The sequence below is a fragment of the Engystomops pustulosus genome, chromosome 6 (assembly GCF_040894005.1).
Source record: "Engystomops pustulosus chromosome 6, aEngPut4.maternal, whole genome shotgun sequence".
Classification (NCBI taxonomy): Eukaryota; Metazoa; Chordata; class Amphibia; order Anura; family Leptodactylidae; genus Engystomops; species Engystomops pustulosus.
In genome coordinates, this window is record NC_092416.1 from 100,174,796 (window position 1) to 100,202,415 (window position 27,620).

The 27,620-nt window shown below is 43.7% G+C and overlaps 1 protein-coding gene across 1 annotated transcript in view; it reads left to right on the forward strand.

The window, feature by feature from the left end:
* CACNG6 (calcium voltage-gated channel auxiliary subunit gamma 6) overlaps positions 1-27,620 on the forward strand; it is a 216,419-nt gene that overhangs the window by 139,401 nt on the left and 49,398 nt on the right. The gene's annotated exons all lie outside the window — the stretch shown is intronic.

Genomic DNA, 27,620 nt, shown 5'->3' on the forward strand with positions numbered 1-27,620 from the left:
GTAGAGGGAGTTTGGTAAGCCGTGGCATGTCCCCCATTTGGCCGTCCAGCTAGCTCCATTAGGCACCAAGTATACTTGTCAAAACCAGTGGCATAAAAGTAACAGCATACTGTTGACCATAACAGAAGGATCTGGCGCAACAAGGGAGATAACCCCCTGGTCCTGACACCTACCCCCCCACCAAATAGGAAATGCTTAGGTGAAGTATGTAGACTTAAATGTGGGCCGATACGAAGTGCCATGGTGCGAGGTTTCTCAAAGTGGAACAACCGAAAGAAGTGAGATAACTAAGCTGCTATTAATAGTATAAAATTAGAAAGACCCATAACCCTCTCCACAGGAATGAAACAGCAATCTCCCCCCCCCCCCAAGAAATAAAAGGGTTATATGACTATGAAGTTTCTGAAAAAAGTGACACTGGGTACTAGAGCAGAACGTACAGGATTTTAGGTACACTTAAGTGCAAGCACTTAAGTTTTATGGCCAACTGTTCCATGGCAAGGCATACAGAAGGGTGAAGAGGGGGTAGACCTTGCTTATACCCCTAGCCAGCAAAAACTGCGTGGAGAGGAATCCATTAATAAGGACAGAGTCCATGGGAAAGAGCTCTCCTTAGGGAAGCCAAGCATTATGGTGGACCGCCTGTAGGTTCAGAAAAAGCCTGCGCAGATTACAAGTGGATTTACCTGGTATGAAATCGTTCTGATAAGGGCCTATAATTGATAGGATAACAGAATTGAATCTACATGCGAGGACTTTGGCTAGGATGTTAATGTTCTCCTAAAGACATCTAAAAGTTTTTCTTACATACAAAATAGTCTTGCAGGAATTTATAATATATCCTCCGGACCTCAATCACATTGGAATTTTGGATGAAGACTTTTAAGTCATTACATGCAAAAACAAAAAAATTTTAAAAAAAAGTATATATAAATGGCACAAAAAAATTAGGGTATCGTTCCATGTTAAATCACCTATAAAGTCAAGGTGTCACTATCTCTGTGCTTCAGCGGAAATAAGGTTTCTTTACTATAAGAGTTGTGAATCTATGGAATAGACTGCCTCAGGAGTTAGTTACAACATGGACTGCAGCCAAAACCTACTTATTTAAAGTGCCAGCATAGAAAATTGAAGCAGTAAGTTATTTCTAGCTTATTGTTGTTTGCCCTGTCAAAGTACACATTCTGAAAGAAAGAAAGGAGATTTGAATTATAAGAGAGACAGAGAAAGCCTATGGAAAGAAATTAGAAACCTAATTTGAAATGAATGACATAAAGGGAGTTTGGAACAGACCGAAGAAAATAATGGGGCTAGGTAACAAAAACAGAGCAAGTCTCCTGACATGAACAAGCAGATGGCAGAGGGCCTGAACTTTTCAGAAGGGCTTCAGGATAAGCCGGAAATTATAACAAGAGATCCTATAGTAGAACCACACTTAAAGGGGTTTTCTCTTTTCAGCAAGTAATTGATATTGTTTGAATAATAAAAAGTTAAACAAATTTCCAATATACATTCTGTATAAATTCCTCTGTTTTCTGGATCTCTGCTTGCTGTTCTTCTATAGAAACCATCTGTGTTTATTATCATTGGACAGAAATCTGACCATGGTCACACAGGTGCACAGCCTATTATAACCCACAGCTCTAACTACTCTTTTAGTCTCCTAGAAACCAACAAACCGTGTACCTGCTTAACCATGGTCAGATATTTGTCTATTGGTAGTAAATCTAGAAGCTTTCTGTAGAATGACTGGAAGCAGAGATGTAGAAAACCGCCTGTAATTGATACAGAAAGTATATTGGTAAATTGTATCATTTTTCATTATATAAACAATAGAATTAATTTGGTGAGATATTAAAGGACATCTACCATCAGATTTACTGATGGTAGACTTCTTCAATAACTTGCTCGTCCTGTTTCCTAGGGGATGATTTTTGTCAAGTTCAGGTATGGCTGGATTCTTCTAAAAACAATTTTATAAAAATATGTAAATCAGCCAGAGGCGCTCCAGCTATGTCACCAGAGTGCCTCTGGGCTCTGGCATCTTTTAATATATGCACACCCTATTCTCTTAGTATGCCTGGTCGATTGTGTCTGTCTGACGTCACCGGCAGGCTGCATTCGTGGAGGGAGAGAACTGTGCAGGAAAGAAGGAGGATGGTCTATGCATCGCTGTAGGCTGGTCCGACTGCTAGTGACGCCGGACTGGAGGGATAATATATATTACAATTATTATTGTAATGTACTGTTTATTTTTGTACTGTTCATTTTTAATGCACCTTTTACTTACTATTTACTGTGCTGTACTGATTCTTTATTCTTACTCTCTAAAATATGACCCCTGAAGCTGCAATCAACAAAATAATTCCCCTTTGGGATAAATACAGCTTTATTCTATTTTACTCTTCTTTTTTATAAATTCCCTCTAGGGATTCCCAAACAGGAAGAATCATGGGGCCCATAGCAGGAGCTCCAATATCACCAATGACAATTCAACCTTTTTGGCACCTTCTCACTCCTCATGCAGTCTCAAGGAGCCCAGGTTGGACCATGCTCAGCACAGTTTTAAAGTGCCACGTCCTGAGCGGCGTGGAACTACATGAGGAGCAAGCAGGCGCCAATAAGGTTGAATTGTCATTGATGAGATTGTAGCTCCTGCTTTGGGCCCCATGATTCTTACTGTTTGAGGGTCCCTGTGGGTAATATATAAAATAGAAGAGCAGAATCAAATGCAACTATCGATCTATATTTATTTACCTGTGATTGCAGGTGGAGCCTTAAGTGAACACTTAATTAAGTGTTCACTTAATTATAAAAGCAGATAAGGAATAAGCATTAAAAAGGCTGCTGGAGCCATTCATTAACATAAATGGTTCCACTCACATTTAAAAGTATACCTGGCTCTTTGCATGTAAACTGCATTGAGTTACAGGGGCGGCTACAATCATCAGCATTATCATCTCCTTTGTAATTCCTCCATATTATTCTCTCTACTATTCTCTCCCTCATGTAGCATTAGTTAACACTGTGATCCAAGCAAATCGCTGTCAGCTAATTTCTGCATTTGAGGAGGGGATAAAGGAAGGAGAAATATCTAGCAGATAAGATGATGGTGATGTCAGCAGGGGCTCCAACACCACTGTGACTTAGTGCATTTTGTTGGCAGGGAGCCAGGTAAACTTTTATCAACTTTTTAAAAGTGAGTAGAACCACTAATATTACCATATATACTTGAGTATAAGCCCACCCGGCTTATACACAAGTATATGGAAAAAAAAAATAAACTCATATACTAACAATCTGATGTTAGTCGCAGGTCCTCTTCGCCCCGGCAGCTCCTCTTCTCCTGAAAGCTTTCTGCTCATGCACATGAAGATGTGAAGCCCTTGGAATTGGTCGTATCTTGCCCCGATTCCAGGGACTACCCACAGTGCAGTGAATGCCAGTCCTTGCATTATATAGAAACATAAAATGCATGGATGTCCCGTCTGTCAAACAGCCACACCGAAACTATATCAACTATTACAGATCTGGAGCGGCTGTTTGGCAGACGGAATGCATTATATACATATGACATATGACTGTACTCGGTAATGTATTATTTTATTTGTATATGTTCTCTATAATTTATAAAGCTCTTTGAAAGATTATGGCATCATATAAACAAGAGTGAATGGAGACAAGAGGGAAGAGAAGTTTTTAATTACTAGGGGAGGCTGCTGGGCATTTCATTCGTTGGGTGAGGCTGCTGGGCATTTCATTCGTTGGGTAAGGCTGCTGGGCATTTCATTCGTTGGGTGAGGCTGCTGGGCATTTCATTCGTTGGGTGAGGCTGCTGGGCATTTAATTAGTGGTGAGGCTGCTTGGCATTTTGTTAGTGGGGAGGCTGCTGGGCATTTCATTACTGGAGAAGGCTGTGACCAATGAGGTTTTCCGAGTGGTAAAGTTAGGTGCCTCAGCTTATACTCGGGTTGGCTTATATCGGAGTACATACAGTATTATAAAATCACTATTATACCACTATTCCTGTATGACACTCTGTTTTGGGGGCATAGGTTTGCCCCAAGATTGTTTAGTTCTCAGTAAGTTCTCCTATTTCTTATGCGTGATGATCTAACAGGTCTCTGTTACCATAGTAATAATGTGTAACTGCCATCAGCAAAACACTGGCCATACTCGATACACTGCAACCAACCAACTACAGTCAAGCGTAGTGGTGATCACATGACCTTCCTAGGCAGCTACAGGACATGTGATGTGGACATGTGACCAGCGTGACACACGTGTGACCAGCGTGTCTTCTCCATTCGGACGAATGGAGAAGTAGCATTTTAATTCTTCATTATTGTGTATGTCCACAGGTCCCATTTGCATATGAATTATGCTGAATCCTGGAATACGCCTTTAGCTTAATGGACATATATCTTTTTACAATCCTACTACATAACTACTAAAATATAATGGACAGATTTGCACTTCTCCAACAGTCCAAAGCAACGCTGAAGCAAGTCAAATAGACCTTATTTCATTCTATTGAAACTTAATCTCTATTTTGATTATCACAAAATAAATTTCCATATCTACAAAATAAAATTTATTGGTGCCAATTAGTAGGAAAACCCATGGGTGTTTTTGTGGCATTCTTCGCTGTGAGGGATAGAGGACACTACAATCTCGTCATGCAACTAGATCATTAGAAGGAAAACACCATTACAGTTACAATTTTTTTAGAAATATGTAGAAAGAATTTCTCCATTTTGCCTGATCCACTACAGACTTTGGCAGAAGATTGGCTTTTCCAAAAAAATTATCTGTAAAGTCAAATGTGTTCAAGTTGCATATCTCTTTGACCTGTTGTACTAAATCCTGACATCGCAATTTGATTTTACAGTATTCCCTCACTGCCCATATGAGGAAACTGCTCATACACTGTAAGCCAAATGAGTAGGCTCGGTTTTCTATCTGCACTTTCTCAGCTATCAATGACAACAAAATCTATTAGTAGCCTAGCAGCTCTTTAAACAGCACAAAATTATATGCAGCACTATTAGTATAAAATTCCATATTATATGGAGTGCCCAATTAAGCACCTTTATAAGAAAACCTTTCTTATATAGTCCTTCAGTGGACTACATTTTGTACCCAAATGTAGTTTAGACTTGGTATAAAAATATTTAGAGAATACATGTGGTGGAGGATTAGCTTTGGCAGCTGTAGAAAAAGGTCTTTAACATTTAAAGCATTTTTAAAATAAAGCAAACAAAAATACAGCCTTCGGCATAAAGAGAAAACAAGAATCTATTCGTCTGAGCACTAGCTAAATACAGTCAATCTTGACTATACCAGATACCTTACTGCCAGGCTCTGGGCAGGCAAAACTCACAGCCACGTTTTCAGACTTTGTGGTCTCAGCCCTCAGATGCAATGCTCTGCAGTCAGCTTCAGGACAGAGAGACCCACAGTCTGCACCTTTTTATGCACCTGCTGCAGGTGTAGCTGATTGCACAGACATGTGGTCCAAAAGACTGAGATGGACCAGGGATTAAGAAACCCACCCACTCTTTTCCCAGCCCAGTTGCAGTGCCCCTTTATACTGGCTTTTAACAAAAGCCAGCCTTGGAAAGTCTCTGCCTTCCACTACAAACAACAACCTTCCTGTACTCTAAGACATAAGAAAGAAATCTATCGGAAATATATCTGCCCTCAACAACTTTCCCCATCACTATCTCACAATGTATAGACTTATACACTCTCCACCATAGTGGATGCATTACCCAAGAGGCATAATTTTGCTTATAGACACAGCAATGTGGCTCTGGTAGACAAGAGATGTTGTATGTGGAGCTTAGTTCTTATAAGCACTTTTCTCTTTGCTCATAGTTCATGGAATTTGTGTCACATTTCATTCTCTATTTGCCTGATTTCTAAGACAGACACTTTTTTTTGTAAATGACTCTTGTAATCTAAAAAGGGACCAGCTTTTATCCAAATATATAGAGTATAAAATATCCTTTCTAGAATTCTGTGTTTTACGTAAGCATATGGGTAGTTAAATTCATAGTTGAGATTCCAAGCTATAGATAAAAATTCAACTTTTTGTTTACCGTATATACTCTAGTATAAGCCGAGTTTTTCAGCACAATTTTTTTGAAAATTCCCCACTCGGCTTATACTCAGGTATATAGAAAAAAAAAAGATAAGCTTAGTACTCACCATTCCGACTGCCCAGGCAGTCCTCTTCCATCTTAAGCCACTGCTGACATCCCAGGGTGGGCTGGCTGGGCTGTGTGCAGGGAGATGTTGCAGACCTGCCGCTGGCAGGAAGAAAGAAGAGGCGTTGCAGACGGAGCTGTCGTGGACCTGCCCTGAACATGAAGATGGAAGAGGAGCTGCCCGGTCGTCGGAATGGTTATTACTGAGTTTATATTTTTTAGGGCTGGGTGTATAATACAGGGGGCTGGCAGGCTATAAAGTACAGGGGCTGGCAAGCTATCTACTACAGGGGGCTGGTTATATACTACAGGTGGCTGGCAGGCCAGATACTACAGAGGGCGGGAAGGTTATATACTACAGGGGGCTGGCTCGCTATATACTACAGGGGGCCGGCTTGCTATATACTACATGGGGCCGGCTGGCTATATACTACATGGGGCCGGCTGGCTATATACTACATGAGGCCGGCTGGCTATATACTACATGGGGCCGGCTGGCTATATACTACATGGGGCCGGCTGGCTATGTACTAAAGGGGGCCGGCTGGCTATATACTAAAGGGGGCCGGCTGGCTATATATTACAGGGGCTGGCAAGCTATATACTACAGGGGTCTGGCAGGCTATATACTACTGGGGTCTGGCTGTATACTACAGGGGCTGGCAGGCTATATACTGGGGAGGCTGTGACCAAAGCATTTCCCACCCTCGGATTATACTCGAGTCAATAGGTTTTGCCAGTTTTTGTGTGTTAAAATTAGGGGTCTCGGCTTATACTCGGGTCGGCTTATACTCAAGTATATACGGTAACTGCTTTTATTTTCAACTAGATGTGAATCCCAAGAGGAAAGGAACATATCACACACCCTTTGTGAATCTTTTTGCTATGTTCCTTTCCTCTTGAGACTTGGGTTGAGAACCCGACCAAAGCAAAACCTTGAATTTTGGAGTGCGGTACCCCTGTTTACACAATACCAGCTGCAAATCCTGCCGTCACCAATGACACTTGAGTCGCAAACAGTGGACACTTATTGTCTGTTAATTGATCTAGATATGTAATTCAGTGATAAATGTCTTAGCACTTTATGGTTGATGGTACATTATGTCTTAGGCAGTATGTGCTGATGTTACTATTAATATGCAAATGTAAATATATTTATAACATTCCCTAATGGTAACAAAATTTTATGATCACTACTTGATCTTGATTTGAAGTTAATTAAATATGTGCTATATTGGATTTTTGGAGTCATATATAGGATATTGGCTAAATATAAAAGCCCTCCTTTTTAGGTAAGTGTTGAAGGCGCACTGCATTGTCACTTTACAAGTAAGTTTGACTCACAACTGACTTTTGTTAAGTATTGTTTATTTTGTTAATTGGAAAAAAAAATCTATAAAAATGCAGTTACCCCGTATATACTCGAGTATAAGCCGAGACCCCTATAGTATACAGGCTACCCCCTGTAGTATACAGCCTGCTCCCTGCAGTATACAGCCAGCCCAGCTTGCCCCCAGCAGTATACAGCCAGCCCAGCCTGCCCCCAGTAGTATACAGCCAGCCCAGCCTGCTCCCTATAGTATACAGCTTGCCCCCAGTAGTATACAGCCTGCCCCCAGTAGTATACAGCCTGCCCCCCCCCCCCCAGCATAGTATGACGCGACGTTGCTGACGTCATACTAGGCGCCACTCAGGGGAAAAACATGGCGGCGCCCAACTGAAGAAAGAAGACGGACGCGGAAGCCTGAAGACGAGCCGCACGGACAATGGGGGAGCAGCGCTGCACATCGGGGACACTGGAGGGCGAGTATATAAGTTTATTATTTTTTAAGTAATTTTTTACTTATTTTTTGACTCTTGACACTTTATTGATTTGTGTATAAGCCGAGGGGATGTTTTTCAGAACATTTTATGTGCTGAAAAACTCAGCTTATACACGAGTATATACGGTAATACAAAAATTTGTGTTGAAGAGCGGATCTGATATTTCCTTTTTTCTGTAAACATAATTCAAAGCAATTCAAAACAGGACGGTTGCTTTACAAAAGAATCAGCTACATAAAACAGTTACATCTATTGGATTGTCAGATGGCAAATTTGTAGCAAATTATCTGATGCACACTCATCAGATCCTCAGTGATTGAATGGCACTAAACATAGGACAAGGAAGTGTCAGGAAGCAGAAAATGCTTGATGATACTTAATCTAGGACTTTACAAGTTTCTCACTGATAAAAGAAAACAAATCAACCATTCTGCTTTATTCTTCAGTGTTACTCTTTGGCATCCATGATATTCTGAAACATCCCATTTACTCATCTAAGTATTTGTGCAAATCTGTTGTGAATATTCACACAATATATTTCTTCCTTGCTATAGCAGTCTTTAACTCTGTCCCAACACGTTCAAGTTTAGTACATCATGTTCCAGAGGGTTTTACTGAGACATGACATACTATTATGTTGCGTTTATAGCACCATCTCAAGAGCTAAACAAGAGCCATAAAAAGAGGGTTTCATCTGTCTGCCTCCTGCAAAATCCATTAGCGGAAAAATGATATAATAATAATGAAAAACATATATATTTGGAATTGCAACTAGAGATGAGCGAGCACTAAAATGCTCGGGTACTCGTTATTCGAGACGAACTTTTCCCGATGCTCGAGTGCTCGTTTCGAGTAACGAGCCCCATTGAAGTCAATGGGAGACTCGAGCATTTTTCAAGGGGACCAAGGCTCTGCACAGGGAAGCTTGGCCAAACACCTGGGAACCTCAGAAAAGGATGGAAACACCACGGAAATGGACAGGAAACAGCAGGGGCAGCATGCATGGATGCCTCTGAGGCTGCTTAATCGCACCATTATGCCAAAATTATGGGCAACAGCATGGCCATGACAGAGTGACAGAATGAAGCTAGATAGCATCTAAAACATCCAATAATTGACCCTGACACTATAGGGGACGGCATGCAGAGGCAGCGCAGCAGCGGCAGGCTAGAGAGTGGCATGGCGACATACCCTAAATGGACTCAGGCTTCAAACCAATGGGTGGCAGAGAGGAACCAAAGGAGGTGAGCAAGAAGCGCTCAAATAATATCGGTACATGATAAAAGTTTGCCAGTATATTTTGTGGATTACACAGCAGGGTGGCGACAAAGTTAACATGGAAGCCATGAAAACAATCCAAAATTCTGCCTGACATAGCTCGTTTGATAAGGGGACCATGTATGGAGGCAGTGAACTAGTAGTAGATTAAAGGTGCTGCAGTTAAAACTATGTTAGTTGGTTCTTGGCATGGAGCTGGCGCTCCGCTGCCAGGCGAGCTTTCGCCAATCCAAGCCCCTGTCTCTAGGCTACTCCCCAAACAGCACTTCTAAGAACCTTTTGTATAAGATCAAGTGTAGTAGCGTTCTTATAAGTTTAGGATATGGCGGGTGAGGGGAATGTAAACAGATGCGCAAGAAGCGCTGAAATAATATCCGTAAATGGTAAAAGTTTGCCAGTGTATTTTGTGGATAACACAGCAGGGTGGCGACAAAGTTAACAACTTTGATGTGGAATGCCCTGTAATAGCTCTTGGGCGGTGTGCCTTTTATCACCTAGGCTCAGCAGTTTGAGCACCGCCTGCTGTCGCTTAGCGACGGCACTGCTGCTGTGCCTAGAGCTACCGACTGATGGCGCCATGCCCACGGATGGTAATTCGGAGGAGGAGGAGGTGGAGGAGGGGTGGGAGGAGGAGGAGGCATAGTAGGCCTGAAACACCTGGACCGAGGTAGGCCCCGCAATCCTCTGCGTCGGCAGTATATGACCAGCCCCAGGGTCAGACTCGGTCCCAGCCTGCACCAAGTTAAGTGTAGTAGCGTTCTTATAAGTTTGGAATATGGCGGGTGAGGGGAATGTAAACAGATGCGCAAGAAGCGCTGAAATAATATCCGTAAATGGTAAAAGTTTGCCAGTATATTTTGAGGATTACACAGCAGGGTGGCGACAAAGTTAACAAGTTTGTTGTGGAAGCCATGAAAACAACCCAAAATTCTGCCTGACACAGCACGTTTGATAAGGCGGCCATGTATGGAGGCAGTGAACTAGTAGTAGATTAAAGGTGCTGCAGTTAAAACTATGTTAGTTGGTTCTTGGCATGGAGCTGGCGCTCCGCTGCCAGGCGAGCTTTCGCCAATCCAAGCCCCTGTCTCTAGGCTACTCCCCAAACAGCACTTCTAAGAACCTTTTGTATAAGATCAAGTGTAGTAGCGTTCTTATAAGTTTAGGATATGGCGGGTGAGGGGAATGTAAACAGATGCGCAAGAAGCGCTGAAATAATATCCGTAAATGGTAAAAGTTTGCCAGTGTATTTTGTGGATAACACAGCAGGGTGGCGACAAAGTTAACAACTTTGATGTGGAATGCCCTGTAATAGCTCTTGGGCGGTGTGCCTTTTATCACCTAGGCTCAGCAGTTTGAGCACCGCCTGCTGTCGCTTAGCGACGGCACTGCTGCTGTGCCTAGAGCTACCGACTGATGGCGCCATGCCCACGGATGGTAATTCGGAGGAGGAGGAGGTGGAGGAGGGGTGGGAGGAGGAGGAGGCATAGTAGGCCTGAAACACCTGGACCGAGGTAGGCCCCGCAATCCTCTGCGTCGGCAGTATATGACCAGCCCCAGGGTCAGACTCGGTCCCAGCCTGCACCAAGTTAAGTGTAGTAGCGTTCTTATAAGTTTGGAATATGGCGGGTGAGGGGAATGTAAACAGATGCGCAAGAAGCGCTGAAATAATATCCGTAAATGGTAAAAGTTTGCCAGTATATTTTGAGGATTACACAGCAGGGTGGCGACAAAGTTAACAAGTTTGTTGTGGAAGCCATGAAAACAACCCAAAATTCTGCCTGACACAGCACGTTTGATAAGGCGGCCATGTATGGAGGCAGTGAACTACTAGTAGATTAAAGGTGCTGCAGTTAAAACTATGTTAGTTGGTTCTTGGCATGGAGCTGGCGCTCCGCTGCCAGGCGAGCTTTCGCCAATCCAAGCCCCTGTCTCTAGGCTACTCCCCAAACAGCACTTCTAAGAACCTTTTGTATAAGATCAAGTGTAGTAGCGTTCTTATAAGTTTAGGATATGGCGGGTGAGGGGAAAGTAAACAGATGCGCAAGAAGCGCTGAAATAATATCCGTAAATGGTAAAAGTTTGCCAGTGTATTTTGTGGATAACACAGCAGGGTGGCGACAAAGTTAACAACTTTGATGTGGAATCCATGAAAACAACCCAAATTTCGGCCTGACACACCTCGTTTGATAAAGGGACGATGTATGGAGGCAGCTATATGGACGACTTTTGGAGGTAGCAATGGAGACAACGTGTGGAGGCTGCTATGGAGACAATTCAATTTGGATAGTGCCTGTATGTGGCAGTCCAAAAAAGTTTTCAAACCAGAGGAGCAGGTAGGTGGCCCTCCAGAAAAATGGAATAGATTGAGTGCCTGTATGTGGCAGTCCAAAAAAGTTTTCCAACCAGAGGAGCAGGTAGGTGGCCCTCCAGAAAAATGGAATAGATTGAGTGCCTGTATGTGGCAGTCCAAAAAAGTTTTCAAACCAGAGGAGCAGGTAGGTGGCCCTCCAGAAAAATGGAATAGATTGAGTGCCTGTATGTGGCAGTCCAAAAAGGTTTTCAAACCAGAGGAGCAGGTAGGTGGCCCTCCAGAAAAATGGAATAGATTGAGTGCCTGTATGTGGCAGTCCAAAAAAGTTTTCAAACCAGAGGAGCAGGTAGGTGGCCCTCCAGAAAAATTGAATAGATTGAGTGCCTGTATGTGGCACTCCCAAAAATTGTTTAAAACAGAGGACCGGGTCGGTGGCCCTCCATAAAAATTAAATGCATAAAGTACTATAGCTAGAGCCAGTGGGCCCTGTCAAAAAATAGCCAGTTTCCTCTGCTTTACTGTACAAAGAGGAGGAGAAAGAGGAAAATGAGGAGGAGGAGGAGTGGATAAATTATTCAGGTTGAGCCTCCTTCACCTGGTGGAGATTGGAAATTAGGAGAAATCCAGGCTTTATTCATCTTGATAAGCGTCAGCCTGTCAGCGCTGCCAGTCGACAGGCGTGTACGCTTATCGGTGATGATGCCACCAGCTGCACTGAAAACCCGCTCGGACAAGACGCTAGCGGCAGGGCAGGCAAGAACCTCCAAGGCGTACAGCGCCAGTTCGTGCCACATGTCCAGCTTTGAAACCCAGTAGTTGTAGGGAGCTGTGTGATCATTTAGGACGATGGTATGGTCAGCTACGTACTCCCTCACCATCTTTCTGTAAAGATCAGCCCTACTCTGCCGAGACTGGGGACAGGTGACAGTGTCTTGCTGGGGTGACATAAAGCTGGCAAAAGCCTTGTAAAGCGTACCCTTGCCAGTGCTGGACAAGCTGCCTGCTCGCCTACTCTCCCTCGTTACTTGTCCCGCAGAACTACGCACTCTGCCGCTAGCGCTGTCAGAAGGGAAATACTGTTTCAGCTTGTGCACCAGGGCCTGCTGGTATTCATGCATTCTCACACTCCTTTCCTCTCCAGGGATGAGAGTGGAAAGATTTTGCTTGTACCGTGGGTCCAGGAGAGTGAACACCCAGTAATCGGTGCTGGAATGAATTCTTTGAACGCGAGGGTCACGGGATAGGCAGCCTAGCATGAAATCTGCCATATGCGCCAGACTACCAACGCGTAAGAATTCACTCCCCTCACTGGCCTGACTGTCCATTTCCTCCTCCTCCAACTCCTCCAACTCCTCTTCTTCTGCTCATACACGCTCAACAGTGAAGGACTCAACAATGGTCCCCTCTTGTGTCTCGCCAACATTCTCCTCCTCTTCCTCCTCATCCTCCTCCACCTCCTCCGATATGCGCTGAGAAACAGACCTAAGGGTGCTTTGGCTATCAACAAGGGAATCTTCTTCCCCCGTCTCTTGTGAGGAGCGCAAAGCTTCCGACTTCATGCTGACCAGAGAGTTTTTCAACAGGCCAAGCAGCGGGATGGTGAGGCTGATGATGGCGGCATCGCCACTGACCATCTGTGTTGACTCCTCAAAGTTACTCAGCACCTGACAGATATCAGACATCCACGTCCACTCCTCATTGTAGACTTGAGGAAGCTGACTGACCTGACTACCAGTTCTGGTGGAAGTTGACATCTGGCAGTCTACAATCGCTCGGCGCTGCTGGTAAACTCTGGATAACATGGTCAGTGTTGAATTCCACCTCGTGGGCACGTCGCACAACAGTCGGTGAGCGGGCAGTTGGAGGCGGCGCTGCGCTGCCCTGAGAGTGGCAGCATCTGTGCTGGACTTCCTGAAATGCGCACAGATGCGGCGCACCTTCGTGAGCAAATCAGACAGATTGGGGTATGTCTTGAGGAAACGCTAAACTATCAGATTTAACACATGGGCCAGGCATGGCACATGTGTCAGTCTGCCGAGTTGCAGAGCCGCCACCAGGTTACGGCCGTTGTCACACACAACCATGCCTGGCTTCAGGTTCAGCGGTGCCAGCCACAGATCAGTCTGCGCCGTGATGCCCTGTAATAGTTCTTGGGCGGTGTGCCTTTTATCGCCTAGGCTCAGCAGTTTGAGCACCGCCTGCTGTCGCTTAGCGACGGCACTGCTGCTGTGCCTAGAGCTACCGACTGATGGCGCCATGCCCACGGATGGTCGTTCGGAGGAGGAGGTGGAGGAGGGGTGGGAGGAGGAGGAGGCATAGTAGGCCTGAAACACCTGGACCGAGGTAGGCCCCGCAATCCTCGGCGTCGGCAGTATATGACCAGCCGCAGGGTCAGACTCGGTCCCAGCCTCCACCAAGTTAAACCAAGGTGCCGTCAGCGATATATAGTGGCCCTGCCCGGCAGCACTCGTCCACGTGTCCGTGGTCAGGTGGACCTTGTCAGAAACGGCGTTGGTCAGGGCACGGATTATGTTGTCTGACACGTGCTGGTGCAGGGCTGGGACGGCACATCGGGAAAAGTAGTGGCGGCTGGGGACCGAATACCGAGGGGCGGCCGCCGCCATGAGGCTGCGAAAGGCCTCGGTCTCTACTAGCCTATACGGCAGCATCTCCAGGCTTAGCAATCTGGAGATGTGCACTTTAAGGGCTTGGGCGTGCGGGTGGGTTGCACTATATTTGCGTTTCCGCTCCAGCGTCTGGGGTATGGAGAGCTGAACGCTGGTGGATGCTGTGGAGGATCGTGGAGGTGACGATGGGGTTTTTGTGGCAGGGTCCTGGGCAGGGGGCTGACTATCAGCTGACACAGGGGAAGGAGCAGTGGTGTGCACGGCCGGAGGTGAACGCGCTTGTTGCCACTGAGTGGGGTGTTTAGCATTCATATGCCTGCGCATACTGGTGGTAGTTAAGCTATTAGTGGTGGAACCCCTGCTGATCCTGGTTTGGCAAATGTGGCACACCACAGTCCGTCGGTCATCCGGTGTTTCCTTAAAGAACCTCCAGACTTCTGAAAATCTAGCCCTCGCCGCAGGAGCCCTCGCCACGGGAGCTTCACTAGTTGACACATTTGGCGCTGATGCACCAGCTCTGGCCCTGCCTCTCCGTCTGGCCCCACCACTGCCTCTTCCAACCTGTTCTGGTCGAGGACTCTCCTCCGTCTCAGAAGCACTGTGTTCACCCGGCCTCTCAACCCAGCTTGGGTCTGTCACCTCATCATCCTCCGATCCCTCAGTCTGCTCCCCCCTCGGACTTCCTGCCCTGACAACAACTTCCCCACTGTCTGACAACCGTGTCTCCTCATCGTCGGACACCTCTTTACACACTTCTTCCAGTACGTCAACAAGGTCATCATCACCCACAGACTGCGACTGGTGGAAAACCTGGGCATCGGAAAATTGCTCATCAGCAACCGGACAAGTGGTTTGTGACTGTGGGAAGGGTCCAGAAAACAGTTCCTCAGAGTATGCCGGTTCAAATGGCAAATTTTGCTGGGAGGGGGCAGACTGGGGGGGAGGAGGCTGAGGTGCAGGAGCTGGAGGAGTGCCGATTTCGGTGACATGGGTGGACTGCGTGGAAGACTGACTGGTGGACAAATAGCTCGAAGCATTGTCGGCAATCCACGACATCACCTGTTCGCACTGTTCTGGCCTCAACAGTGCTCTACCACGAGTCCCAGTAACTTCAGACATGAACCTAGGGAGTGTAGCTCTGTGGCGTTCCCCTGCTCCCTCATAAGCAGGTGGTGTCTCACCCCGCCCAGGACCACGGCCTCTGACCCCTGCAGTAGTTGGACGCCCACGTCCCCGCCCTCGTCCTCTACCCCTAGCCCTCGGGTTAAACATTTTGAAAATGAGAGTTATAACTTTAATTTTTTTTTTAACTTTTTTTTGTGTTTTTTGTTTTTTTGTGTGTTTTTTAGTTTTTAAAACCAAACGATGCTATCCTATTGCTATGGCTATTTTCTAGCCAAGTATGAAAGCACACTGCTATGCCAGATGAGATGACGCTGAGTTATTAAAAAAATAAACGTAAAATAAAAAAGGAAATGGCAGACTGTGCCTAATTGAAATCCAACCCCGGGCCCTAATAAATTTTCCCACTTCGGTCTTTGCGATGGATATGTGCGTCACTAAGCGCAAAACACAGTGGTCGCAAGTCTCACTCCAAATTGCTCACAATTTGCTAGTAGATGCACTGCAGCAACTACAGCCACCAGCAGATCAACCAGAAATCAAATATATATAACGCTACTGTAGGCGTAAGTAAGCCGTTTGGATTCTCCTATGGCTATTTTCTAGCCAAGTATTAAAGCACACTACTATGCCAGATGAGATGACGCTGAGTTATGAAAAAAATAAACGTAAAATAAAAAAGGAAATGGCAGACTGTGCCTAATTGAAATACAACCCCGGGCCCTAATAAATTTTCCCACTTCGGTCTTTGCGATGGATATGTGCGTCACTAAGCGCAAAACACAGTGGTCGCAAGTCTCACTCCAAATTGCTCACAATTTGCTAGTAGATGCACTGCAGCAACTACAGCCACCAGCAGATCAACCAGAAATCAAATATATATAACGCTACTGTAGGCGTAAGTAAGCCGTTTGGATTCTCCTATGGCTATTTTCTAGCCAAGTATTAAAGCACACTACTATGCCAGATGAGATGACGCTGAGTTATGAAAAAAATAAACGTAAAATAAAAAAGGAAATGGCAGACTGTGCCTAATTGAAATCCAACCCCGGGCCCTAATAAATTTTCCCACTTCGGTCTTTGCGATGGATATGTGCGTCACTAAGCGCAAAACACAGTGGTCGCAAGTCTCACTCCAAATTGCTCACAATTTGCTAGTAGATGCACTGCAGCAACTACAGCCACCAGCAGATCAACCAGAAATCAAATATATATAACGCTACTGTAGGCGTAAGTAAGCCGTTTGGATTCTCCTATGGCTATTTTCTAGCCAAGTATTAAAGCACACTACTATGCCAGATGAGATGACGCTGAGTTATGAAAAAAATAAACGTAAAATAAAAAAGGAAATGGCAGACTGTGCCTAATTGAAATACAACCCCGGGCCCTAATAAATTTTCCCACTTCGGTCTTTGCGATGGATATGTGCGTCACTAAGCGCAAAACACAGTGGTCGCAAGTCTCACTCCAAATTGCTCACAATTTGCTAGTAGATGCACTGCAGCAAGGACAGCCACCAGCAGATCAACCAGAAATCAAATATATATAACGCTACTGTAGGCGTAAGTAAGCCGTTTGGATTCTCCTATGGCTATTTTCTAGCCAAGTATTAAAGCACACTACTATGCAAGATGAGATGACACTGAGTTATTAAAAAAATAAACGTAAAATAAAAAGAAACTGGCAGACTGTGCCTAATTGAAATCAAACCCCTAATAAATTTTCCCACTTTGGTGTTTGAGGTGGATATGTGTGTCACTAAGAGCTAAACACAACGGTAGCAAGTCCCCCTGCTAATTCCTCACAATATGGTACTAGCTGCACTACTAGTGCCAGCAAGCCCAGCCACAAGCAAATAAAAAAAAAAAGTATAACGTTATTGTAGCCCTAAGAAGGGCTGTTGGGTTGTTGTAGAATCACTCCTGCCTAACAGTAAGCTAATAGAACACCCTAACGCTTTCCCTGACCAGCAGCAGCTCTCTCCCTAGCGGCATCCAGACAGAGAATGATCCGAGCAGCGGCTAGTCTATCCCAGGGTCACCTGATCTGGCCAGCCAACCACTGCTATCGACGTGTAAGGGTACCACGTCATGCTGGGTGGAGTGCAGAGTCTCCTGGCTTGTGATTGGCTCTGTTTCTGGCCGCCAAAAAGCAAAACGGCGGGAGCTGCCATTTTCTCGAGCGGGCGAAATACTCGTCCGAGCAACAAGCAGTTACGAGTACGCTAATGCTCGATCGAGCATCAAGCTCGGACGAGTATGTTCGCTCATCTCTAATTGCAACATATTTAACAACCCTTGCAATAAAATTAACACATTACTCAAAACCATACATGTATTGGCTTTTTATTATGCAGTTAGTACATAAACATACTACTGACCCATAGATTATTAGTAACATGTAACTTAAACTTTAAATGCTAAAAAATCTATGTCAGAATTGAAAATTGTTTTTTTTCTCCTCCTAAAATGCCTTTAGTACCTTTGTTTAATATTGGAACATTTTTTGGTTTGGTGGTACAGGTTTGTGCAGCATGTTGGGCTTGCTCATTTTTTTCTTTTCTTTGTCTGGCTTGCTAATTGGGAGGAGGAATTAGTTTGCTCAGCTGATATTAAGGGTAAGCAACTCAGTTTTGAGCTTGCTCATTTTGGCTTGTGTTTCTAAGTGGCTTGTGCACATAAGTGGAGTTAAAACAAGCAGAGTTTGAAAAAGAGAGGAATCCACAGAACTGTAATCCTTATTTTATATCTCTTCGTTAGACACTCCTCACAGTTTTGTAACTATGATATGGCTAGCAAGATTGGTGGTATGCTCCAGTGCACACTCTGCCGTATGCATACACTGCTGGAGCAGGAATTCCATGGTGAATACCACTGCGACAGACGTGCCCATATTTTTCTACTGGAAAATCGTGTTACAGATCTGGAGGAGGATACTGCACGTCTGCGAGCAATTGACAATCTTGAGAGGACTATGCTGCTCACTGAGCAAGCAATAAGCGGGATAGAAGTGGAGGGTGGAGGGGAAGCCAGGAGGACCAGGTGGTCAGCTGGTTTACTGCAAAGAGAGGGGGTAGAAAGGGGTCCAAGAGAAGAAAGCCTAATTCTGACTCTGCACAATTTAGCAATTTTGCTCGGATGTTCAATGATGTAAGGACGTCAGTGTCAGAAATGGCAGCCTAGCGGATCCTGGCCTCCCTAACAACCAGGGGAGCAGACCAGCTAGTAATAGGGTGGATGGGAGTGCAGGTAAGCCAATGCAACTAGTGGTTGTAGGGGACTCTATAATCAGGAAGACGGATAGAATAATTTGTGGCCAAAATGGTTTGCTGTCTCCCTGGTGCCAGGGTTGGGCATGTGGTGGAAAGGGTGGATAAATTACTTGAAGGGGCTGGGGATGACCGGAGCCTGAAGAATAGTTTTATAGAATTAGGTTCAAAGCTTAAGGGAAGGACCTCCAAGGTAATATTCTCTGGAATTCTACCTGTGCCAGATGCTGCACAGTGCAGACAGTAGGTGCTCAAGGAGTTAAATGCATGGCTCAGATTCTGGTGTAGAGCAGAGGGATTTGGGTTCGTAGAGCACTGGGCTGACTTTTCATTGTGGTACAAGCTGCTTTCCACAGATAACTTGCACCTAAATGGAATGAGGGCTGCTGTGCTGGGGGAGAAGATCCTAGCAGGGGTGGCGGAGTCAGGGGTGAACAAAGCCTTTTTGCTACCTAAGGCAAGCCACAGAGAGATCCCCCCCCCCATATATGTAATATTTCAAGGATTGTCATCCATCATATTGGTTTGGTGTGAAAATAAAGCAATGCAAAACGCATACAGCATGCTGCCATGTAATATAAAATGCAAATGGCATACCACCATGTAGTATAAAATGCATGCAGCGTGCCGTCATGTAGTATTAACTGCATACAGTGCGCTGCCATGTAGTATAAAATGCATACAGCGCGCCGCCATGTATTAAAAAATGTATACAGCGTGCAGCCATTTAATATAAAATGCTTACAGCTTGCCGCCGTGTAATATAAAATGCATACAATGTGCCACCATGTAGTATAAAATGCATACAGCATGCCGCCAAGAAGTATAAAATGCATAACGAGTACCACCATGTAGTACAAAATAGATACAGTGTACATCAATGTAGTATCAAATACATACAGCATACCACCATGTAGTATAAAATAGATACAGAGTTCTGCCATGTAGTATAAAATACAGTGTGCTGCAATGAAGTATAAAATGCATACAAAGTGCCGCCATGTAGTATTAAATAGAGTGCTGCCATGTAGTATGCAATGCATGCAGAGTGCCACCAAGTAGTATAAAATGCATACAGTGTGCCGCCATGTAGTATAAAATGCACACAGCGTACCGCTATGTAGTATGAAATGCATACAGAGTACCGCCATGCAGTATAAAATACATACAGCTTGCTGAGAGGAGACAGATATAGCAGAGTTGAAGTGTCCTACATATTCAAAGATAAACCTTTTTTTCTTTCATGGTCCTGGAAGGTTCGGCCTTGTCTTCACGGGGGAGGAGGGGTATGCGGGAGAGGAGGGGTATGCGGGAGTGGAGTGGGGGGGGGGGTATGCGGGAGTGGAGTGGGGGGGGGGTATGCGGGAGTGGAATGGGGGGGGTATGCGGGAGTGGAGTGGGGGGGGTATGCGGGAGTGGAGTGGGGGGGGTTATGCGGGAGTGGAGTGTTATGCAGGAGTGGAGTGGGGGGGAGGGTGTTATGCGGGAGTGGAGTGGGGGGGAGGGTGTTATGCGGGAGTGGAGTGGGGGGGTATGCGGGAGTGGAGTTGGGGGGAGTATGCGGGAGTGGAGTTGGGGGGGGTATGCGGGAGTGGAGTTGGGGGGGTATGCGGGAGTGGAGTGGGGGGGGTTATGCGGGAGTGGAGTGGTATGCAGGAGTGGAGGTGGTGATATGTGGCAGCTCTGAGTGGACATACTGCACTTCGGGCAGGGAGATGTGCCGGCCGGCATGCAGGGGAATGTGGCAGGGGGATGAGTGTGAGCTTTAGCGGGCGGTCGAGAGCATGGACAGGCGATTGGGAGAATGGGATGGGGGGGCGGTCGGGAGCATAGGGAGGTCGGGCAGGCAGTCGGGAGCAAAGGGGCAGGCATTCGGGAGCATGGGAGTTTGGGAGCGCCGCCTGAGGCAGAGTATTTAAACTTGGATCAGGGTAAGAGGAAAAGGAAGACACAAAAGGGGTAGACAGGTGAAATGGCTTGATGCAGCACATGAATGTGGTGTGAATATTCAAGGTTTTACTCTTTCGGAAAGACAGGGCAAATAGGAGGGGTGGTTGTGTATGTCTGTATGTAAGAAGAGACTTAAAAGCGATTGTGACTGAGACAGTGGTCTCAGAAGAGTGTGAGGAGGCAGAAATTTTGTGGGTTGAAATTCAAAGCCAAGAGAGCTTTGAGAAAATAATTTTTGGTGTAATTTATAGACCCCCTAACATCTCTGAGGAAATAGAGGGTCACCTATACAAACAGATGGAGTGGGCTGCACAGGAGGGGACCGTAGTGATAATGGGAGACTTTAACTTTCCAAATAGAAATTGGGGTCAGGGCTCTTCTTCATCTGTGAAGGAGAGACATTTTATTAACTTTCTGCAGGATAATTTTATGGTGCAGCTTGTAGAAGATCCCACAGATGATGCATTGTTGGACCTTGTGATTTCTAACAATGCGGAGATTGTCCAAAATGTCAGTGTCCAGGAAACCCTTAGGAACATTGATCATAACATAATTATTTTCCTCTTAAACTGTAAAAAGCAAAAACAGGTGGGGAAATTTGAAAACCTTGAATTATAAGAGGGCTAATTTCCAAAAATTCAGGGTTGCCCTACGGGATATAGACTGGGGTCAGATACTGTTATGTGATGATACTAATGTGAAATGGGAGGAATTCAAATCTATTCTCAGTCATTATACCTCTAAATTTATTCCAATAGGTAACAAATATAGACGGGCTTACACCATGTGTGGTTTACAGCTACAGTTAAAAGGGCAATTAATGATAAAAAGAGGGCATTCAAGAAATATAAATCTGATGGGTCACCTGAAGCTTTCAATAATTACAAAACACTCACCAAAATCTGTAAGAAGGGAATAAAATCAGCCAAAATACAAAATTAAAGACAGGTGGACAAAGATTGCAAAACAAATTCCAAGAAATATTTTAAGTATATCAATGCAAAAAAAAAAAAAAGGGTCAGAACAGGTTGGACCCCTTTATTCTGAAAATGGGGCACCAGTGACTGGAGATCAAGAGAAGGTGGAGATACTAAATAGTTTTTTTTAGCTCCGTTTATACAATAGAAGACGGAACTTCTGGTGTGAGTGTTGCCAGTGAAAGTCACGCATACTGTAATACTAGACTGACTGGATGTAGACATGATCAAATCTAAGCTGAATAAAATCAATGTATACATACACTCACCGGCCACTTTATTAGGTACACCTGTCCAACTGCTCGGTAACACTTAACTTCTAATTAGCCAATCACATGGCGGCAACTCAGTGCATTTAGGCATGTAGACATGGTCAAGACAATCTCCTGCAGTTCAAACCGAGCATCAGTATGGGGAAGAAAGGTGATTTGAGTGCCTTTGAATGTGGCATGGTTGTTGGTTCCAGAAGGGCTGGTCTGAGTATTTCAGAAACTGCTGATCTACTGGGATTTTCACGCACAAACATCTTTAGGGTTTACAGAGAATGATCCGAAAAAGAAAAAACATCCAGTGAGCGGCAGTTCTGTGGGCGGAAATGCCTTGTTGATACCAGAGGTCAGAGGAGAATGGGCAGACTAGTTCGAGCTGATAGAAAGGCAACAGTGACTCAAATCGCCACCCGTTACAACCAAGGTAGGCAGAAGATCATCTCTGAACACACAGTACGTCGAACTTTGAGGCAGATGGGCTACAGCAGCAGAAGACCACACCGGGTGCCACTCCTTTCAGCTAAGAACAGGAAACTGAGGCTACAATTTGCACAAGCTCATCGAAATTGGACAGTAGAAGATTGGAAAAACATTGCCTGGTCTGATGAGTCTCGATTTCTGCTGAGACATTCGGATGGTGGGGTCAGAATTTGGCGTCAACAACATGAAAGCATGGATCCATCCTGCCTTGTATCAACGGTTCAGGCTGGTGGTGGTGGTGTCATGGTGTGGGGAATATTTTCTTGGCACTCTTTGGGCCCCTTGGTACCAATTGAGCATCGTTGCAACACCACAGCCTACCTGAGTATTGTTGCTGACCATGTCCATCCCATTATGACCACAATGTACCCAACATCTGATGGCTACTTTCAGCAGGATAATGCGCCATGTCATAAAGCTGGAATCATCTCAGACTGGTTTCTTGAACATGACAATGAGGTCACTGTACTCAAATGGCCTCCACAGTCACCAGATCTCAATCCAATAGAGCATCTTTGGGATGTGGTGGAACGGGAGATTCGCATCATGGATGTGCAGCCGACAAATCTGCGGCAACTGTGTGATGCCATCATGTCAATATGGACCAAAATCTCTGAGGAATGCTTCCAGCACCTTTTTGAATCTATGCCACGAAGAATTGAGGCAGTTCTGAAGGCAAAAGGGGGTCCAACCCGTTACTAGCATGGTGTACCTAATAAAGTGGCCGGTGAGTGTATATATATATATATATATATTAATGATATAGAGGTAGCAATTGATATCACTGTATCTATTTTTGCAGATGACACCAAGCTGCGTAGTGTAATAGTCTACGGAGGATGTTCATAGGGTGCAGGGTGACTTGGACAAACAGAGTGTTTGGTCATCCACTTGAGGTTCAATGTGGATAAATGTAAAGTTATGCATCTGAGGGCTGATAATCCAAAGGCAAAATAAGTCTCTTGTTGAGAAGGACCTGGGGGTACTAGTAGATCATAAATTAAATAACAGCATGCAATGTCAATCAGCTGCCTCTAAACCAGCAAGATCTTTTCATGTATCAAAAGTGGTATGGACTCTCGGGATAGGTTATGTAATATTACCACTGTACAAGGCATTGGTTCGGCCTCACCTGGAATATGCTGTCCAGTTCTGGGCTACGGTCCATAAAAAGGATACCCTGGAGCTGGAGAGAGTTCAACGAAGAGCCACAAAAATGATAAGGGGTTTGGAGGGTCTCCAAAGGGTTATGAGGAAAAATTGAAACAACTAGATTTATCTAGTCTGGAAAAGAGATGACTATGAGTGACATGATTAATTTATATAAATATATGAATGGTCCATACAAAAAAATATGTAAATCTAAAGATGAGGGGGGCACTGTCTCCGTCTTGAGAAATCAAGGTTAAATCACCAGAGGCGTTAAGGCTTTTTTACTATGAGAACTGTCAATCTGTGTAATAGCCTGCCTCAGGCGTTGGTTACAGCAGGGGCAGCAGAGAGCTTTAAGAAGGGTCTAGATGACTTTTTACACCTAAATAACATTGATGGTTATGTTATATAGAATTGTTCCCATAAATCTCTTCCTCATCCAATCCCTTCCCCTCCTTGGTTGAACTTGATAGACATGTCTTTTTTCAACTGTCTAAACTCTGATACTATGTTGTCTTGCACCTTATTTATTGCTGGTAATATTCTAAAAAGTTCCACATAATATTGCAAATACACTCCACTGAAATCATGGCTTGAAAAATAGACCCATTCTTTACATAACTTTTCATGAAACGTTACGATATTTTGCAACATTAACCCCTTAACGCTCTGCGCCGTAGCTCTACGGCGCAGAGGTATAAGGGATGTATGAGGAGGGCTCACGGGCTGAGTCCTCTTCATACAGAGGTGGGGGTTGTTGCATATTGCAGCAATATCTGGCATCTGCAGATTCGTTACAATGAGCCAGTGGCTCATTGTAATGAATGTGCTGCAAAAATGCCATATATTGCAATACAGAAGTATTGCAGTATATGGTAGGAGCGATCTGACTATCTAGGGTTAATGTACCCTAGATGGTCTAAAAAATAGTGAAAAAAAAAAGTTTAAAAAATAAAAAAAATTTATAAAATATTAAAAGTTCAAATCACCCCCCTTTCCCTAGAACGGATATAAAACATAATAAACAGTAAAAATCACAAACATATTAGGTACCGCCGCGTCCCAAAATGCCCGATCTATCAAAATATTAAAACGGTTACGGGCGGCGGTGACCTCCGAGGCGGGAAATGGCGCCCAAATGTCCGAAATGCGACTTTTACACCTTTTTACATAACATAAAAAATGAAATAAAAAATTATCAAAATATCGCACAGACCTCAAAATGGTAGCAATGAAAACATCGCCTCATTTCGCAAAAAATGACACCTCACACATCTCCTCCGTGTGCCAAAGTATGAAAAAGTTATTAGCGTCAGAAGATGGCAAAAAAAATTTTTTCTTTTTTGTACACATTCGTTTAATTTTTGAAAATGTATTAAAACACAATAAAACCTATATAAATTTGGTATCACCGCGATTGCACCAAACCAAAGAATAAAGCAGAGGTGTTATTTGGAGCGAAGAGTGAAAGTCATAAAAACTGAGCCCACAAGAACGTGACGCACGCACAGTTTTTTTTTCAATTTTTCCACATTTGGAATTTTTTTTCAGCTTCGCAGTACATGGCATGTTAAAATAAATAACATTACGGGAAAGTAAAATTTGTTACGCACAAAATAAGCCCTCACACAGGTCTGTACACGTAAAAATGAAAAAGTTATGGATTTTTGAAGTTGGAGAGCGAGAAATGAGCCGAAAAACCCTGCGTCCTTAAGGGGTTAAGCGAAAAGGGGCCACCCTTCAAACAACTTTGCCTTATCGCATCACAGTTTTTCTACATTTAAGTTCATACCAGGATAGTGTTTCTAGTTGCCAAAGAACCAGAGATATTCACTGTGAAATTACAATTTTCATATACAGGCAGTCCCCAGGTTATGTACAAAATAGGTTTCAAAGGTTTGTTCTTAAGTTGAATTTGTATGTACAATTTTACAATTGTAGATCCAGACAAAATTCTTTTTTTGCCCTAGTGACAATTGTAGTTTCAAAATTTTTTTCTGTAATTGGACCAAGGATTATCAATAAAACTTCATTACAGACACTTTACAGCTGATCATTGCCGCCTGGGACTAAAGTAAATCATCCAGAGAGCTTCATCAGAGGTCACAGTGGGCAGAGGGATCCATCTTTAACTAGGGGCCATCTGTAAGTCGGGTGTCCTTAAGTAGGGGACCGCATGTATAGCTCCCACTCCCAACAGTAAGCTAGTAAAACAATCCTTGTGCAATATTAAAGGAGGGAATGTACTTAAAATAACACTAAAACTGCTTTAGGTGTCACAGTACAGAAGTTGTTTAAGTTGTAGAAGTTAAATAAATAAATAAATACGCCAGAGCGTACCATAAACACATTACACTGTCCAAAGTGTGAAAAGTGTAAAAAAGTTATTGGCCTCAGAATTTGGCAAAGTGGAAAATATTTTTTAAGTACAAAAGATTTCAGTTTTTTAAAATCTATTAAAACCTAATAAAACCTTTATACATTTGATATCCCTGTGATCGTACCGACACAAAGAATAAAGAGAAAGTGTCATTTGAAGTGCAGAATAAAACTAGTAAAAACAGGGCCCTCAAGAAAGCGCCACAAATGAGTTTTTTTTTGTCAATTTCACTGAACTTGGAATTTTTTCCAGCTTTCCAGTACATTGCATGGAATATTAAATGGTGCCGCAAAAACGTAAAATTTTTCCTGCAGATAACAAGCCCTCACACATCTCTGTAAATGTAAAAAAAAAATATTGCTTTTGGAATGAGGGTTGCAAAAAACAGAAATGTGAAAACAATAAAAAAAATGTCTGTAAGGGTTAAAATGTACTTAAAATGCAGAACTCAAAGCTTCTTTTAGATAAAATTTTTGTCATGAGCAGTAAATATCATATTTTTTGATGATGGAAGGTTTGACCAGTTCTAAAGCAATCTTAGATTTGCTATCCATGGCATCCTTCCTTCCGAAATCAACTTTTAAAAATATGCTAATGAGTAAGATGGTAGATTAAACAAACCTACAGCATGGAGGGTCTCTCCCATCTAGGTTGTATTGGTTTGAAGTGGGATTGCAACTTTTTTTTTGTAAAATGTCACTTCAAAGTCACAGGTTTTAAGCACAACTAGATTTTAACTTTCCCCTATGCCAGGGGAAACTGGTGTGGCTTTGCGCCAAAATATGCAACTTTTTCAAAAAGTCAAAAAAGTCACAATAACTTTAATTTCTTTATAAATTACCACCACAAATCAGGCACAGAAACAATTCTAAAATTTCCACAACTGACTTGTTCAATGCTGCTATGTTATTAACCGTACTACATATAGGAAAAGTGCTCCGGTATTTTTAAACAGAGTGTGAACCCTGGTCTAGTCAGCCAAGCCTCTCACGCTTGTGGTAAATGCAGACTTCAGAAAATATCACTTAGACCGTATATAGTAGCAATAATTCTTTATATCTTTAACTTATAACATCGACATATGGCATTAGTACATCACCATTTTTCAGATAGCATGCCGTAGTCCATTGTAGTACGGGTCCACGCTCAAACCTTTGGCTTTACTAGTTAACCAAACGACTGGACTGTGTCTTGTGACGTTTCGGGGGAAAGACCTCCTTCTTCTGACATGCACAGTGATGACATAGAACGGGTTTCTATACCGTATGCAGTAATCAAAAGTTAGTATACATATTATGTCATTAAATATACATATAGGCTATCTGCTCTGTCTGTATAGTACAAACAACAGGTTTTAAACTCAATGAATTACAAAAACACGTTAAAATTACATTGTTCATTAAGACCTCTCGGGTACAAGGTATCCAATTTAGTGATCCAGTATACCTCGTGTTGGAGGAGTCTAGATCTTGGTTCATTGCCTTGTGTCACTTCTTCTAAAATCAACCAGCGAATGTCACTAGCATTATGTTTATATTCTCTGTAATGTCTGGCTAGACCTGTTTCATGTTTAGTTTTAACCTGTAAATTTAGTTCTTCTTCTGTTTTATTCAAAAATTGCCTGACCATAGATCTATGTTCATTGATCCTAATTTTAGCTGCCCTTGATGTCTGTCCTACATAGGCTAACCCGTACGGGCATTTTATCATATAAATGACTGATGATGAATTACATGTAAAAAATCCTTTGATTTGGATCTCGTTACCTTT